Consider the following 13,803-nt stretch of genomic DNA (forward strand, 5'->3'; position numbering starts at 1 on the left):
ACTTTCAGCCGATGCAACGTGTCGCTGAAAAGTCGCTTTTGATAAATTCAGCACCAATGCATTTTTCTGTCTAAAATAGACTAGAATGCATCATGTTCTAAAAATCCTCTAAAGCAAAAGTTGCAGAAAAGTCGCACATATTTAGACTGTGGCTTTCTGTGCGACAAATTTGGACAGGAAAAACCAGTGTAAATCCTTTGATAAATCTCCCCCAATGTATGTGTGTATGTATGTGTGTGTGTATGTATGTGTGTATGTTCAAGCATCACGTCCAAACGGCTTAAGATATTAACATGAAACTTGGCACACATGTTACTTATATGTCAACAACAAACATATGATAGGTAATTTAACCCATACCCACCCCCATTTGGCAGGGGTGGGATTTTTGTTTAAAGTCCCATACAAGTCTATGGGAAATATATGTTTCTGCATAACTTCCAAACGGCTGGTGATATTTCGATAATACTTGGTCACATGTTACTTATATGTCCACTTAAAATATAGGATAGTTATTTTTACCCTTAACTACCCCCATTTGTGAGGGTCAGGGTTTTTGTTTAAAGTCCCATGCAAATCAATGGGAAATGTATGTTCCCACATAACTTCCATACGGCTGGAGATATTTCACTACCTGGTACACATATTACAGGTTGGGATAGGAGGTCGAGATAGGAGGTGAGATAGGAAGTCGAGATAGGAGGACGGGATATGAGGACAGGATATGAGGACGGGATATGAGGATGGGATATGAGGATAGGATATGAGGACGAGATAGGAGGTCGGAATAGGAGGTCAAGATAGGAGGTCGAGATATGAGGTTACGATAGAAGGTCGGGATAGGAGGAAAAGATAGGAGGACAGGATAGGAGGTCAGGATAGGAGGTCGGGATAGGAGGTCGATATAGGAGGACGGAATAGGAGGACGGGATAGTAGGATGGGATAGGATGTCGGGACTGGAGGTTGAGATAGGAGGACGGGATAGGAGTTTGGGATAGGAGGTCAGGATAGGAGGTTGAGATAGGTCGAGATCGGAGGACGGGATAGGAGGTCGAGATAGGAGGTCGAGATAGGAGGACGGGATAGGAGTATAGGATAGGAGGTCGAGATAGGAGGTCAGGATAGGAGGACGAGATAGAAGGTAAAAATAGGAAGACAGGATAGGAGGTCCAGATAGGAGGACGGGATAGGAGGACGGGATAGGAGGTGGGGATAGGAGGTTGGGATAGGAGGTCGAGATAGGAGGTCGAGATAGGAGGATGGGATAGGAGGACAGGATAGGAGGTCAAGATAGGAGGACGGGATAGGAGGACAGAATAGGACGGTATAGGAGGTCAAGATAGGAGCATGGGATATGAGAATGGGATAGGAGGACGGGATAGGAGGACAGCATAGGAGGATGGGATAGGAGGTCGGGATAGGAGGTTTGGATAGGAGGATTGGATAGGAGGTCGGGATAGGAGGTCGGGATATGAGGACAGGATATGGGGTTGGGATATGACAACAATATATGAGGACGGGATATGAAGTCAAAAGCTTCCTCCTTTGTTTATTTTCCTCCCCAACAAGGATTAGAAAGGAAAAAACGGCCAATGCCAGGTACTCAGCTAGTTTTCTTTATAAATTTCAAAATCTGTAAAACTCAAGGGTTATGAGCCGAACACAGAAAATAGAACTATAACAATAAACCTTTATTAAGTCAAGTCCTTGAAAACCAGACAATAGACAAACAATGACTAACCGCAGACCTATAACGCTCAAGCAACATAACCTGTATGCAATTCATTATCATGTAACCCAAGGTTATAATTCACTTCCCAGGATCTTTCTCTAAGAGAAGCTTAGCTGTCCCAGCATAGTCATATAAATCAACAATTCTCCCAATCACTCTGACTTAACCAACCATGATTTTTTCTGCAGTCTTAAATGATTGTCAAGGGCCTGCCAATCTGTCATACCTAATAAGAAAACTGGTATAAACCTATGGAATCCATTCCTGCAGAAACAAAGCAAACAAAAAAGTTTAATACAAGATGCACATAACTACATGTATACCTTTCTCTGAAAGCCACGTGAGTGACACTGTACACACTAAAAAAAAAGAATAGAAAAGTTGGATGGGGATCCACTTTTTTTCTAGCTACCTTCCTTACTACTGATCCATGACCACAACCTTATTATCAAACCTGCTGATAAAGGGGGCACGGTTGTGGTCATGGATCGGTCCAAATACATCGCTAAAGCAATGCGTCAGTTATCTGATGCCGATACATATAGGAAGTTGGGGTCAGACCCAAAGTGGGAATATAGTCGTGAAATTGAAAACCTTCTGAAAAATGCACTTGATTCAAATATCATCAACAATCAACTCTTTGATTTTCTTCTTGTGAAGTATCCGGCCACACCGGCCATATATTTCTTGCCAAAAATACACAAATGTATAGAAAATCCACCCGGAAGGCCCATTGTATCCTGGTGTGATTCACTGACAAGCCTTATCTCAATTTTTGTTGATAAAATACTCAGGCCATATGTATATGGAGCCAAATCATATCTGAAAGATACAGGTGACTTCCTGAATAAAATCAAGGATATGGAGGTCCCCGCCAACACAATTCTTGTATCTCTTGACATCACAAGCCTGTGCACCTCCATCCCTCATGATGGAGTTGTACAGGCAATCAGATCATTCATTTCCCCCGACTTTACTACAGAACAGACTGAATTTCTAATACAACTTGTCATGTGGGTATTGACAAAAAATTACTTCATTTTTAATGAGGTGTATTATAATCAAAAGACTGGGACAGCAATGGGAACCAACATGGCGCCCTCGTATGTGAATTTATATGTCGCATACCTGAAAGAATTGTTCATCTATGTATCTCCCCACTTCAGCTTTATGCTGGAGTGGTGGAGATACATTGATGATATTTTCATGATTTGGACTGGAACAACTGACCAATTAACAGATTTCTTTGACATTTAAACTCCATAACTACTAACATACGTTTTACCATTACTTCTTCCAGTGGCATACAATTTCTGGATACTAGGGTATATATCAATGACAATCACTTAGAAACTGATTTATTTACGAAACAAACTGACTGTAATTCCATGCTTCGATTTAATAGTAACCATCCTCGCAGCATGGTTAAAGCCTTACCTGTGAGTCAGATGGTTAGGGCTAAACGTATTATCAGCTCAGACGAGAGAGTATTACCAGATCTAGATAACATGATGGAAAATTTCAAATGCAGAGGTTATCTAAAAAAACTGGTGTCACAAGCAAAGGACAGTGCTTTAGCCCTTGATAGACACACATTGTTACAACCTAAGAGAAAAAGTGGGGATGATTTTCTTGATAAAGGACACAATGAAAAAGACTTAAAATTTACAATTGTTGACCACGTACCACCATTAAGACGTGGTGGCAATTGTATTGCCAAGCTAAAACGAAAAGAGCTATGGTGGATTTACCAACTGGACACATTGAAGCCATGAGGGCTCAACGTGGACTTTAAGATAATGCATGAAATTTGTAAAACTTAGAATTCTGATAAGGCATCACTTATGTGTACGGATTGCTATAAGTAATAAGCTTTTATTAATTTTATATTTTCTTTTATAGAGATGGGTCGGATGATGGAGGATCACTCTGCCTGATTTGATCGCAAGGAATCCATGTGGACCTACTTCCATTCCTAAAGTCTTGTGTTGGACCTAATCTATGGAGCGTTGCACCAGTACAAACAGATGCCATCTGCTATGAAAACCCACTTCTTCAAAAACATGGTGAGCACCGAAGCTATTCCCAGTCCATTGCCTATGGTAACGCCTGGGAGGCCGGTTGGTGGATTCTGGGTGAGCTTTCGGCGACCGCAAGCTTCCCGGACCATTTGTGCAGAAGCCTGGAGAGAAGAATGCCGTGGGGATAAGTATCAAAAGTAAGGGCACTGTTTTCCCATATCCAAGATGGCACTGTGACCCTCTAGGTACGCAGAGCGCATGCGCTGAGGCGAGCATCTCTACTCCACAGCAACGGCCATCACATGACAAGTCACTTGACTTCCAGAGCGATACGTCACTTCCGGTCCGATGGATGGACCCCGGAAGTATCCTAGCGTCCACGCTGACCAGCTTATGGATTCCACAGTGATTTACGGCGAGTGTCCTGCCTCTCCCCGCCCACCTCATCAAAATCTGCACCTGTCATTTTAATATGGTATGCACTAACGATCGGAAAAAATGCCGATGGTCCTACATATGTATTATTCACATGGATGTATGTTGCTATTTATATGCAATTGTTTTATGCACAACTTTTAAAATGTTTATAGTAAATTGCTTAATTGTTTACGAGGTCCTGCGTGACCATAAAAAGTCAGAAGCTGTAACACTGTTTGCTTGATAATGATGGTGTGAGACCATCGAAACGTCGCCTTTTTTTTGCACATTCAAGATGAATAAATAATCCACTTTTTCATCATTTGAGTGCCACTGAATCTTCCTTGGAATAGTTGTGAAGGATCCTGGACCGGGACTCCAGCTAGTGGGCACCTATTCATATTATTAGGAGTGCTGCTTTCTTCTTCGACTTACCTTCCTTACTAGTGGTGAGCAGCATAGGCCATATTCGTATTCGCGATATTTAGCGAATATGTGGACGAATATTCGTCATATATTCGCTAATTTCGCATATTCGTAATTTTCACATTTTTTTTTCGCATATGTGAACATTCGCATAAGTGAAAATTTTTGAACTTTATAGCAAGTATACCAGTGTTACTTGATAGAAGCAGCAGAAGGGAGGGATCAATATTCGCGAATATTCGCATATGCGAATATTCGCCCATGCGAATATTCGCCCGGCTGTCTCACACAGTAGTATTAGAGCCTTCTTTAGACCACACAAGCTGGAAGCAGAGAGGGATGATCACTGTGATGTGTACTGTGAAAAAAAAGCGAATATTCGTAATTTCGAATATATCGTGCTATATTCTTGAATATTCGTGAATTCGCGAATATGCGATATTCACGAATAAAATTTGAATTGCGAATATTCGCGAGCAACAATATTCCTTACCACCCTTATATATACAGCTTTAAAACCCCCACCCCAACCCCATAGCTGGCATATCAAGAAGGCAACCTCACACTACCACCCCCACTATTAACCCATGATTGCACAGGCTTGTCATGAACATTCTCTCTCTAGCCCTTTATCCCTAGCTACAGTATGTGCTCTATGTTTGCCAATCCTTCGCCTACAAAGATCACAAGTTTTTTTCTCCAGACCTCAGCAAGTTGTTACTATTGTCCCAGATGCAGTGGCGGCACTGTCCAGCTATAATGAGTAGGATCTGATTCTGACTTAAGGGTTAATTTTTCAGTGTTTGGCTCAGGCATCATGCGTTGCTGTGACAACGCCCGGCCCAATCAGTAGGCTTGGACACAGAGCAAATTACATCTGGTCTCAGCGTCCACACCATTCTCATCTTCACAAAAATACCCATTCAGTTTGTATCTCAAGCTGCTTGTGTTCAGTTCCTCTGCCTTGTCTCATGTATACTCATTGCTAGTTTAATTCTCTGTATTCTGACCTCGGCTTGTGACATAACTATTCTCTGCTTATTGATTTGGTAACTTTGCTTCTATTTTGGTTTGGACATGGCTTGTTTGACCACTCTCTATCTGATGGTGTTTTTATTATCACCTGTGTTTTCTTTCTTGTTCATTGCCTTTTAATACTTTGTAACCTGACCATCTTCCCTGATATCTGTACTGTGTTGAGGATCTATACTGTCCAGTTGAGGATTTGTCATTTTGGGGGATACTCAAGTAGGCAGGGAAAGTGGCTGTGGGTGAGATCAGGCTGCCCGATGTGACACCAGCAATGGTCACTTATTCTATTAACCTGCTAGCTTATATTATATTACCTTTGCCACTCCTTCCCACTCTGTTCTCACCTCCCATGTTAATACATTCCTACACACGGAGTCAGTGCCCAGGCTGCAGTAATCACAGGAATCAATGAACTAATCACAGACATAAAAGCTCTCTTTTGGGTAAGGTCACACAATACGTACTTTGCTGTGTAATTTGCTGCACATTTTCTGCAGCTAATTTTGCTATCCATTGACTTCAAAGGATAGGAAAATACGCAGCAGACTGTCCTAGTACAGATCATTCTTTTTATCATTCTTTCATTTTCTGTTTATCTTTCATTCTCACAGTAGGAAGAAAGTAAAGGGATGCAGTAATTCAAAAATCTTGTAAATCTTTAATCGCATGCAGAACAGAGCTAACAAACAGCATTCTGTAATTTTTAACATTTCTAAACTTGATGCACACTATGAGGGAACACTACATAATGTTTTTTTTTTTTTTTACTTTAGCTTTTAGCAGGTCATTGCAATTAAAGGAGTAACAATTAAAAGTAACTCACACTGTGTGCTTCTGAACTAGACAACAAGAGGCTGGGTTACCAAACCGGAACAGAAAGACTGAATTACACGTTTATAAATATTCACTTACACTTTCCATTTTGGCTGGAGGTTTGATTTAATTCTGTATGATGAGAATAAGAAAACTCCTGTCAGTTACAAGTCAAATAAAGTATTCAGATTCTCCTTTGATCCATAAATTCTTAAAATAGAAATGTACTACTGTACACCCGCTAGTAGAAAACAAATTGGTGTACATGAAGCTAAGTAGGTTCTTTTCTGCAGCCTCCAGAAATAACACAAAAATATAAAGTTTACTTTAACTAATAGCTGCAGAACAAAATTGATTATACAGTATTGCTTTCCCACAAAACCAGGTCACGTGTTGAGAGTTGCTTCTCTTGTTTGACTTTCCACAATATATACAGAATATTGTTTAGTACAGCCTAAATTTGTCACTTAGCATTATACATATGCTATTGTTTATGCTACGTTTTGGTTGTCATACAGGTCCCCCCCCCCATGTTTACACTTTGTTATGGCGTACTTTGTTGTGTTTGTCTGCTATGCAGTCTACCTTTCATTGAAAGTGTAATATTACTACACTGAGAATGTTGCTGCCGCCTAGTGGCTACCTTGTAAAGTCCAATCTCCTGTTTGGGAGTAGGAGTGGTGAGGATGGTGAGGATTTTTTCTAAAGCCGTTTTCAGACACCACCTAGGGTTGCATAGGACCATGGAACAGTCGAAACCACAGTTTGCCCAGGAGCCCTAGTGCCAGTGACTGAGACAGCCACTTCTGTATATTCCTCCCCAAGAGTCCCGAGAGATTTAGGGTATGTTTTTTGGGGCAAAAGAATCCCGTATATTAGCACAGTTTCCACTATTGACTTTAATGGGAATGTTGGAAAAACAGTACTAAAAAAGTGCAGACATGTCTCTTCTTCTTTCAGCGCTGTTTTTTTAAACAATCTTGTTGAAGTCAGGGGAAGCTGAAAATTGAACTTCTTTGGGAGTTTTTTTTTTGCCTGAGTGAACATCTCCTTACTGCCTATAAAATATGTAGGGGTAAGTTGAGCAAGTGCCTTACTGCATTCTCAGACCTATTGGGATACAGGCCAGATCTAGTCATCCGGGTAACTGAGAGCTACACCAGCATTGGCTACAAGTCTTAGGAAAATGTACCAGAAGCCAACAGGTGTGAACAGACTGCCTTTGGTGAAGTAAGGTAACACAACTATGATCACTTAAACTAGTTAACAAACTAAGCTGTTACGCCGAGCGCTCCGGGTCCCCGTTCCTCCCCGGAGCGCTCGCCTCATCCTCGTTGCTGCAGCGCCCCGGTCAGATCCACTGACCGGATGCGCTGCGGTACCGCCTCCAGCCGGGATGCGATTCGCGATGCGGGTGGCGCCCGCTCGCGATGCGCACCCCGGCTCCCGTACCTGACTCGCTCTCCGTCGGTCCTGTCCCGGCGCGCGCGGCCCCGCTCCCTAGGGCGCGTGCGCGCCGGGTCTCTGCGATTTAAAGGGCCACTGCGCCGCTGATTGGCGCAGTGGTTCTAATTAGTGTGTTCACCTGTGCACTGCATATATATACCTCACTTCCCCTGCACTCCCCCGGCCGGATCTTGTTGCCCTTGTGCCTAGTGAAAGCGTTCCCTTGTTTGTTCCTAGCCCGTGTTCCAGACCTCCTGCCGTTGCCCCTGACTACGATCCTTGCTGCCTGCCCTGACCTTCTGCTACGTCCGACCTTGCTCTTGCCTTATCCCTTGTACCATGCCTATCTCAGCAGTCAGAGAGGTTGAGCCGTTGCCGGTGGATACGACCTGGTTGCTACCGCCGCTGCAAGACCATCCCGCTTTGCGGCGGGCTCTGGTGAAAACCAGTGGCTACTTAGAACCGGTCCACCGACACGGTCCTCGCCAAACCCTCTCTGACACAGAGAATCCACCTCCAGCCTGCCGATCCGTGACAGTAGATCCGGCCATGGATTCCGCTGAGGTGCCGCTGTCAAGTCTTGCCGACATTTCCACGGTGATCGCCCAGCAAGCCCTAAAGATCACCCAACGAAATCACCAGCTGGCATACTTGACCACCGTGACACAGCAACTTCAGTCACAGATACAGCAGCTTCAGTCACAATTTCAGTCACAGCTACAGCTGCAACAACCATCTCCTCCGCCGGCTCCTGCAACTCCTCCGCAGCAACCGGCCGCTCCTAACCTCTGCTTGTCCCTGCCGGATAAATTTGATGGGGACTCTGGACTCTGCCGTGGTCTCCTTTCTGGAAAGGCCTTGTCTTGGGCCACACCGCTCTGGGACCGCAATGATCCTGCCACAGCCACAGTCCAGTCCTTCTTCGCTGAGGTCCGTGGTGTCTTCGAGGAGCCTGCCCGAGCTTCTTCTGCCGAGACTGCCCTGCTGAACCTGGCCCAGGGTGTTTCTTCCGTTGGCGAGTACGCCATTCAGTTCCGTGCTCTTGCTTCCGAGTTGTCCTGGAATAGTGAGGTCCTCTGCGCGACCTTTAAAAAAGGCCTATCCAGCAACATTAAAGATGTTCTGGCCGCACGAGAAACTCCTGCTAACCTACATGAACTCATTCATCTTGCCACTCGCATTGACATGCGTTCTTCCGGATGGCGTCTGGAGCTCCGCCTGGATATGGACCTTGTTCGCACGAGGCGTTTTTTCCCCCCGGCTCCTCTCTCCTCTGGTCCTCTGCAATCCGTTCCTGTGCCTCCCGCCGTGGAGGCTATGCAAGTTGACCGGTCTCGCTTGACACCTCAAGAGAGGACACGACGCCGCATGGAGAATCTTTGCCTGTACTATGCCGGTACCGAACACTTCCTGAAGGATTGTCCTATCCGTCCTCCCCGCCTGGAAAGACGTACGCTGACTCCGCACAAAGGTGACACAGTTCTTGATGTCAACTCTGCTTCTCCACGCCTTACTGTGCCTGTGCGGATATGTGCCTCTACCTTCGCCTTCTCTACTATGGCCTTCTTGGATTCCGGATCTGCAGGAAATTTTTTTTTGGCCTCTCTTATCAACAGGTTCAACGTCCCTGTGACCAGTCTCGCCAGACCCCTCTACATCAATTGTGTTAACAATGAAAGATTGGACTGTGCCGTGCGTTACCGCACGGAACCCCTCCTAATGTGCATCGGACCTCATCACGAAAAAATTGAGTTTTTGGTCCTCAGGTTCTTTGGCCCCAAGAAGAGGGGGAGACCCAAGGGGGGGGGTACTGTTACGCCGAGCGCTCCGGGTCCCCGTTCCTCCCCGGAGCGCTCGCCTCATCCTCGTTGCTGCAGCGCCCCGGTCAGATCCACTGACCGGGTGCGCTGCGGTACCGCCTCCAGCCGGGATGCGATTCGCGATGCGGGTGGCGCCCGCTCGCGATGCGCACCCCGGCTCCCGTACCTGACTCGCTCTCCGTCGGTCCTGTCCCGGCGTGCGCGGCCCCACTCCCTAGGGCGCGCGCGCGCCGGGTCTCTGCGATTTAAAGGGCCACTGCGCCGCTGATTGGCGCAGTGGTTCTAATTAGTGTGTTCACCTGTGCACTGCATATATATACCTCACTTCCCCTGCACTCCCTCGCCGGATCTTGTTGCCCTTGTGCCTAGTGAAAGCGTTCCCTTGTTTGTTCCTAGCCCGTGTTCCAGACCTCCTGCCGTTGCCCCTGACTACGATCCTTGCTGCCTGCCCTGACCTTCTGCTACGTCCGACCTTGCTCTTGCCTTATCCCTTGTACCATGCCTATCTCAGCAGTCAGAGAGGTTGAGCCGTTGCCGGTGGATACGACCTGGTTGCTACCGCCGCTGCAAGACCATCCCGCTTTGCGGCGGGCTCTGGTGAAAACCAGTAGCTACTTAGAACCGGTCCACCGACACGGTCCTCGCCAAACCCTCTCTGACTGAGAGAATCCACCTCCAGCCTGCCGATCCGTGACATAAGCTAGGACAGAAAGTGGCTGTAATGGCCGTTTATCTATATTTTGAATTTTCTGCTTTGGGTCCTGTTCAGACATTGTTTGTGTCTGAACAGTTTCTGTGTTAATTCCTGGGATGGGAAGAGTTAACCTTTCTGACTTCAGCACTGGGAGGATATATAAGGCTTCTGTATCTGTATAAGTTCTGTTCTGGGCTTTAATTACACCTGTTTCTCTGTCCATTGTTGCATTATGTTCACTATGTCTGTCTGAGCACATGTCCCGAGTTTAACCATTGTCATCTGTCCTGTTTGATTTATAGATTTTTAGCCTGCTTTGTTTTAGTACCTTTGTCGGGTGTTAGTATTCTTGTATTGTTTGTTCTGCATATGCTTTGTGTTTCCTGAGTCCTATTCACACTGTGCGTTTGATCTCACTTGTCCCTGCTTCCCCCATTCTTGACAGTGACCCTAGTAGAGTTGCCAACAAGTCACTAATGTCAGGTCTCTAATACCCAGCTAGAGCTAGAATACCCAGCTAGAGTTAGAGCTTTATTTCTTAGGACTACTGTCATATACAAAATACATCTTAAATGGAACATGATAAAATGAAGACCATTGCAAATTTAGCTATTTTTTTCAAAGAAAAAGACAAACAGACAAAAACAGTGAAAAGGTAGCCAGCAGTCAGATGCGTCTTCAGGTTTGTTGGTGAAACAAGTAAAATGTAACATTCTAGTGACCAGCACAGATAAAATCAGATCATAACCAGCAGAGAATCTTGGTGTTTCTCTGTTGGATATGATGTGATTCTATCTGTACACTTGCATGTTACATTTTACTTGTTTCACCAAAGAACCTGAAGACACAATTGACTGCTGGCTACCTTTTCGCTGTTTCTGCCTATGTTTGGAATCTTTGCTATGCAGCAAGATTAAGTGAGCAGACCACTACCAACTTCCTTTAATAAACAAACTTACTTAAAGGATATTTCATTGTGGGCCAAAAATGGATAGAGTGCTGGAGCCAGTAGTAATATTACCACTTACCGTGGGGTGGTCTGGATTCTTGCCTCCATTTCATCTTCTGTATATTTACTAATCATAGCCCCAGTAAGGGGTTTGGATATTTATTTACAATCACAAATGATCCTAATACCCCGATTGTGGGATGTCCATAGATACACCAATCTTGGATCAGAACAATGCATCTTTGATAGCATTGTCCCTACACCAGGTTCATTTGCATATTGACCTCCTCTGTCAATTGCGACAATGACAGTTATACATGAGTGACAGTCAGCTATGCCTCGGTTTCTCGCCATCTATAGTCTGTATCCAGAATAATTGAATTCCTCCATTCCTTACCCGTTCTTCTACTGTTTAATTAATACGCCTACAGACATCGGCATCTGTTACTTGACAATGACAGCGCGGCGTGTCTTTGTTTACATGCGATCGCACGCCCCCTTTTGGCGTCATAGGGGCGGTGCGCGCCGCGCTGCATATAAGCAGAATAGCCGACGGATATGACGTCAGACGCCTTCGCTCCCCACACCAGGAGAGAGCGGCCGGACAACTCCGGCTCCCGCTGATAGCGGGACTGCGCCTGCATACAGTTCACAGTTCGGTTTTTTTTCAGGCTCCTGGGTCACTGTATTTCTTTATACTTTATGCTATGGATGTCATTGCATACTTAATTGACTCCTTTATTTTGCATATATAGAGATGTACCTTTCTCTTAACAGTTGTTGGATATGGATGACTGAATATACATATCATATCCTCTCGGTCATTGATTTATTCTTTTGTCTATACCCCCTGAGGACGCCCGCTATATACAAGCGAGCAGAAACGCGTTGGGATATTTGATTACTATACTCTATAGGTGTGCAACTAAACTGCACCCTCTAGTGAGAGGTGACTCGGGACTGGCTGGGCCCTGCAGAGTCCCGGACACACCTTGTTAATGTCTTTTATTAGACCGAGATAATCATACTTTTGTCATAACACTAGACACTTGTTAATATCTTTAATTTGACATTAAAAGTTAAGTTTTATAGAGCACATCCTGGACACTGGTAGTCCTATATTTCATATTATTTATGCTGGATGGAGCAACTGATACTAGGGCACCGCGTAGATCCCCCTTTAATGTTCTACGTTTATGTATATTTTTCTGAATATTTATAAATGGCAGGTTTTATCAATACCGTTTTGGATACTAATGGCTGGGTAACAGAGGCTAGAGACGTCTTTTCAGAGAACAACTTCACACAACCTAAATATACACCGTCCATACGATCTGCATTCAGAGAGCTCACGAACCTTTATAAACAGCATCTTACCTCTTTCTGGGAGATTCAAGGTTTCGAAAGCTACCTGAAGAATAACATAGTTCCTAGAGGATTGAGGGTACCAATTTTGCCCTCAAGACGTCTTAGAACTCCTGCAGTTTTAAACAAATGGGAGGCAGAGGCGACAGCCTCTTCCCTACGATTTATGACTATTCTCTTGGAAGCAGAGAAACTTAATTTAGAACAACTAACTAACAAACTACAAGAACAAAAAGAAGTCGTGTTGAGATTTAAAACAGACCCTGATTTTGCTAATAAAGAATCACAATTACAGTCCCAAATAGAGAAATATCAATATTTGATTAAACAACGTAAGCACACCCAATTTATCCGAGATCTGGCTGACTTCAAAGAAAATAGGGTATACAGTGTGTTGGAGAAAAATACCCAATCAAGAGACACAGAAACTGACCTTACTTCCTCTGACACAGATCAATCGGAGGGGGGATCACAATCTCGTTAAAAAGGCCCCTATAGAGGTACTGGGAGGAACAAGAGAGGAAGGGGGAGAGGAGAGTCCAGGGGAGCCTATAATAACTATATACCACCAGATCCCAGGGGCTCATACCCTCACCACACCCCACCATGTGGCTCTACTCAACAATTATCCTCTGCACCCTCTCCTTTTTTAGGGAACAATCAGAGAGATCCGTACCAACTTCGCGAACCTCCACCTCGCAGACCTCAATACCGACACTAACTAACTCTGTACAAACCCAAGTCATTAATCTGTCTAGTGTCTCCATCTCTGAATTTCAGACGCAAGTCCTTTTAAAGGGCCTCTCATTTGTTCCCTCAGTCAACCATGACCCTTTTGAATGGACTAAAGATCTACATCTATTTGCCAGAAAATTAAAATGGCACAAGTTCTTTAAAATGAAAGACAAAAGAGCTTGTGTAGATCATGGTTTGACTGAGGATGAACTTGCAGTCGCCAGACAATTAGTTGGACTAATGGATGAGGGCGAGCGAATAGAAGGTGAGGGACCCTTTACGGACCTTAGGCCTAAAAGTAAACTGTTTCCCCCTGTATCCGATACGTCGTGTATAGATGTATTCTTGGAAT

At 44.6% G+C, this 13,803-nt stretch overlaps 1 long non-coding RNA gene across 1 annotated transcript in view; it reads left to right on the top strand.

Annotated features, from left to right (window-relative positions):
• LOC130275710 (uncharacterized) overlaps positions 1-4,470 on the top strand; it is a 30,393-nt gene extending 25,923 nt beyond the window's left edge. The window contains exon 4 of the long non-coding RNA XR_008844874.1: positions 3,636-4,470. This is a non-coding gene — a long non-coding RNA (uncharacterized LOC130275710). The remainder of the gene's footprint in view (positions 1-3,635) is intronic.
• Positions 4,471-13,803: the final 9,333 nt, after the last annotated feature.

Source organism: Hyla sarda, chromosome 6 (genome assembly GCF_029499605.1).
Source record: "Hyla sarda isolate aHylSar1 chromosome 6, aHylSar1.hap1, whole genome shotgun sequence".
NCBI lineage: Eukaryota > Metazoa > Chordata > Amphibia > Anura > Hylidae > Hyla > Hyla sarda.